Genomic DNA, 5,268 nt, shown 5'->3' with positions numbered 1-5,268 from the left:
TAGTCTTATTGAAAAAAATTGGAGAAACATTGTCGAAAAGAGCTATGATTTGGTATCACAACTTAGCTCCCAATTCTATTGACTCGTTTGCTATGTTATCAGATGCCTTCGTGAAAGAACACCCCGGGTCCATAAAGGTGGCCATGAGAAAATCAGACGTCTTCAAAATAAAACAAAGGAATGACGAGATGCTAAGGGAGTTCGTGTCCAGGTTTCAAATGGAAAGAATGGAGTTACCACCGGTCTCGAATGATTGGTAAGTACAAGCTTTTATGCAGGGTTTGAATGAAAGGAGCTCGATTGCGTCTCGACAATTAAAGCACAACTTGATCGAGTATCCAACTGTGACATGGTCAGATGTGCACAACCGTTATCAATCAAAAATTAGGGTCGAGGACGACCAGTTGGGAGCCCCTTCGGGTTCAGTTCATCCTAACAGGTTCGCAGCCAAGCCCCCGAGGGATGCAGATAGGGAATCGAGATTCAACAAAGAACGGTATCAGCCATATATCAATCGAAGGAACAACGGCCCGAGCCGTAACGCTCCTCGGAACGATCGGAGAAATGACCAAGATAAAAATTCTCGGGGACTCATGAGTAAGAGCGGGTTCTATAAACATATCGACCCCGTAAAGACACCTTATCTATCGGAGTATAACTTCAGCATAGATGCATCGAGGATCGTGTCAGCTATTAGGAGAATCAAAGACACCAAATGGCTAAGGCCTATACAAACCGATACTTCTCAAAGAAACCCGAACTTGATATGCAAGTATCATGGCACACATGGTCATAGAACAGAATATTGCAGACAGCTAAGGGAAGAAGCGGCTTGTTTGTTCAACGAGAGCCACCTTCGAGAATTCCTAAGTGATCGGGCTAAGAATCACTTCAGGGAGAGAGATGCAAGGAAAAATGAGCAAGAAGAACCAAAACATGTAATCCACATGATCATTGGTAGAGTCGATGTCCCTAAACGACTGTATTCAAGCGAACCAAAGTATCAATCACTTGAGAAAAACGGACTCAGAGCTATGTGCCCAAGGACGTCTTATCATTCTGTGACGAGGAAGCAGAAGGCATATCTTAGCCTCACAATGACGCCCTGGTAATCTCTATCCTTTTAAATAAAATTCAAGTTAAATGTGTTTTAGTGGATCCAGGTAGCTCAACAAACATAATCAGATCGAGGGTCATAGAACAACTCGGCCTACAAGATCAAATTGTACATGCATCCCGGGTCCTAAATGGCTTCAACATGGTAAGCGAAACAACAAAGGGAGAGATTATCTTGCCAGTAAACATAGTCGGGACCGTACAAGACACTAAATTCCATGTCATTGAAGGTGACATGAGGTATAACACACTCCTCGGGAGACCATAGATATACAACATGAGGGCAGTGCCTTCAACTCTTCACTAGATGATAAAATTCCCAACAAAGGAAGGAGTGAAAACAGTCTACGGAGAGCAACATGCTGCAAAAGAGATGTTTGCAATCGAGGAAGTGGTGTCGATACCAGAGCCTTTGACCTCGGAGAAATCGAGCACCAAACGTAAGCAGACAGCCAAATAGCACCGTCTCCAGCCTCGATGGAGTCAGAGCAACGGGTAATCGAAGACGAAGATTAGGATTTCCTTACTCCTCGAACCTTCATCGTTCCCAAAGAATTCGATGCAACCAAATCAACTATCGAGGATCTAGAGCAGGTCATTTTGATTGAATACATGCCCGAGAGAAAGTTATACCTGGGAACGAGATTGACCCCCCAACTCAGGAAAAAACTCATTCAATTTCTTATTGATAATATGGATTGCTTTGCTTGGTCCCATTTAGATGTAACAGGGATTCCACCAGAAATCACCACGCATCGGCTAAGCACCGATACCAGGTTCAAACCGGTGAAGCAAAAGGAGGCCTCAGTCCGAGGTAAAGCATGCCTTCATAAAAGACGAGGTAACCAAACTTCTTAAAATATGATCTATTCGGGAGGTAAAGTACCCCGAGTGGTTAGCCAACGTATTTGTAGTTCCTAAAAAAGGAAACAAACTTAGAATGTGTGTAGATTATAAGGACTTGAACAAAGGATGTCCAAAATATTCTTTCCCCTTGCCAAACATTGATCGTATGATCGATGCCACGGCTGGCTACGAGACCCTAACTTTTCTCGATGCCTATTCCGGGTACAATTAGATTCAGATGAAACCGGAGGACCAGGAAAAGACTTCGTTTATTACTAAATTTGGAACTTATTTTTACTACGTAATGCCCTTCGGGCTAAAAATACAGGAGCTACATACCAACGCCTAGTTAACAAAATGTTCGAAGAACAAATAGGTAAAATAATAGAAGTCTATATTGATGATATGTTGGCTAAGTCCCTGTGCGCAGATGACCATTTAGTTCATTTGAAGGAAACATTTACAATTTTGAGAAAATACAACATTAAGCTTAGCCCGAAGAAATATGCCTTCGGAGTTGGCTCGGGCAAGTTCCTCGGCTTCATGGTGTCAAATCGGGGTATCGAAATCAACTCCGATAAGATCAAGGCTATCGAGGATATCACGATCGTGGATAGCGTGAAGCTCGTGCAAAGTCTAACATGGTGAATAGATGTTTTGGGTCGATTCATTTCGAGGTCATCAGATCAGAGTCACCGGTTATTTTCCTTGCTCAAAAAGAAAAAGGATTTCGCATGGACCCCAGAATGTCAGCGAGCCTTAGAATAATTAAAACAGTACTTATTAAGCCCACCTTTGATTCACATCTTAAAGGTAATAAAAAACTTTACCTATACTTGGCAGTGCCCGAGATAGTGGTAAGTGGGGTACTAGTTCGAGAAGAGCAAGGTATGCAATTTTCCGTTTATTAAGTAAGCCGAACTCTAGGAGATGCTGAAACTAAGTACCCTCACTTAGAAAAATTAGCACTTGCATTGATAAGCGCATCTCAAAAGTTAAAACCATATATTCAATGTCATCTATATTAACCACTTACCCCCTTCGAAATGTTTTGCATAAGCCCGAGCTATCGGACCGATTGGCCAAATGGGCCATCGAACTTAGCGGGTACGATATCGAATATCAACCTCGAACGACCATCAATTCTCAAATCCGAGCTGACTTCGTGGCTGATTTTATACCGACCCTCGTACCCAAAGTGGAAAAAGAACTTCTGTTGAGTTTGGGTATATCATTGGAGGTATGGACTCTTTTCATGGACGGTGCCTCGAATGTGAAGGGGTCCATGGTTGGCATTGTCTTGAAGCCTCCCACGTGTGATACCATTAGGCAATCTATTAAAACTCCAAGACTAACTAACAATGAGGCCGAGTATGAGGCCATGATTGCAAGTCTCGAGCTAGCTAAAAGCTTGGGAGCAGAAGTCATCGAGGCCAAGTGCGATTTTCTATTGGTGGTAAACCAAGTAAACAAAGTTTTGAGGTTCGAGAGGATAGGATGCAATGATACTTGGACAAGCTACATGTAACTTTGCACCGCTTCAGGGAGTGGACTCTAGATCATGTGCCTCGAGAACAAAATAGCGAGGCTGATGCACTTGCTAATCTGGGATCATCGGTCGAAGAAAATGACATCGTCCCAGGGATTGTCAATCAATTATCGAGGCCTGTGGTTGAAGAGGGTCATGCCGAGATAAATTCAATGAGTTTAACGTGGGGCTGGAAGAATAAGTATATCGACTATTTGAAGAGCGGAAAACTCCCATCGAATAACAAAGAGTCGAGGGTCCTACAAGCCAAGGCTGCTAGGTTTGCATTAGATGAAGATGGAACATTGTACCGAAGAACATTCGATGGACCATTGGCGGTATGCTTGGGGCCAGGGAACACCGATTATGTTCTATGATAAATCCACGAAGGCACTTATGGGAACCATTCCAGTGGCAAATTTTTGGTGCGCAAAATTATCAAAGCAGGTTACTATTGGGATAACATGGAAAACGATACTAAGGAATTTATCAAAAAATGTGATAAGTGTCAACAATTTGCACCGATGGTCCATCCTGGAGAACAACTCCATTCAGTCCTATCCCCGTAGCCTTTCATGAAATGGGGAATGGATATAGTCGGCCCTCTACCAACGGCCCTAGGTAAAACTAAATTTATTTTGTTTATGACTGATTATTTTTCTAAGTGGGTGGAAGCACAGGCATTCGAGAAGGTCCGAGAAAAAGAAGTTATTGACTTTATCTGGGACCATATCATATGCTGATTCGGGATACCTGCCGAGATTGTATGTGACAATGGAAAGCAATTCATCGACAACAAGGTAACGGAGTTCCTCGAAGCACAGAAAATAAAGGAATTTTATCAACACCGTACCACCCGACTAGAAATGGACAGGCCGAGTCAACAAACAAAACTATCATTCAAAACCTAAAGAAAAGATTAAACGATGCAAAGGGAAAATGGAGAGAAGTTTTACCCGAGGTCCTTTGGGCATATTGGACAACATCGAAGTCTAGCACAGGAGCCACCACATTTTCTCTAGTATATGGCTCCGAGGCCCTCATCCCCGTCGAGGTCGGAGAACCAGCGCCAGGTTTCGACATACATCGGAGGAGTCAAATCATGAGGCCATGAATGCTAGCCTCGAGTTATTAGATGAAAAGCGAGAAACAATGCTTGTTAGGATGACCGCAAAGAAGAAAATAATAGAAAGATACTATGATAGAAGAACCAACCTTCGACATTTTGGAATCGGGGACTTAATTCTACGAAAAGTCACCCTCAATACTCGAGACCCGAATGAAGGAAAACTAGGCCTAAATTGGGAAGGACTGTACCGAGTCCTTGGAGTTGTTGGTAAGGGATCTTACAAACTTAGCACAATGGAAGGTGAACAACTGCCAAACAATTGGAACATATCATTACTCAAACAATACTACTGCTAAGGTCTGACTTTATCCTTTTGTTCATTTGAGTTTAAAATTAATTTATTACAGATTTTCGATTGAAGCTATCGAAGGCGCGCAATCTCGAAGACCCCCTTTTTACACGAAGGCATTAGGTTTCAAAACATGCGTTGCATTCTTTTTCCCTTAGATCGGATTTTGTCCCAAATGGATTTTACCGGCAAGGTTTTTAACGAGGCAATAACTATGTGCTACCTAAGGAGAACTCAACAGTATCCAAGGCTTCTTATCAATCAACCTCGAATACTGGGGGGCATCACCCTCGGAGGTTATATTTTCAAGGAAAATACTTCACGCCTAAGAGGACCCTCGATAGGAGAACTTTGTAATGG

The sequence above is a fragment of the Nicotiana tabacum genome, chromosome 13 (assembly GCF_000715075.1).
Source record: "Nicotiana tabacum cultivar K326 chromosome 13, ASM71507v2, whole genome shotgun sequence".
NCBI lineage: Eukaryota > Viridiplantae > Streptophyta > Magnoliopsida > Solanales > Solanaceae > Nicotiana > Nicotiana tabacum.
The sequence above is the reverse complement of the archived record's forward strand: the minus strand, read 5'-3'. Positions refer to the sequence as shown.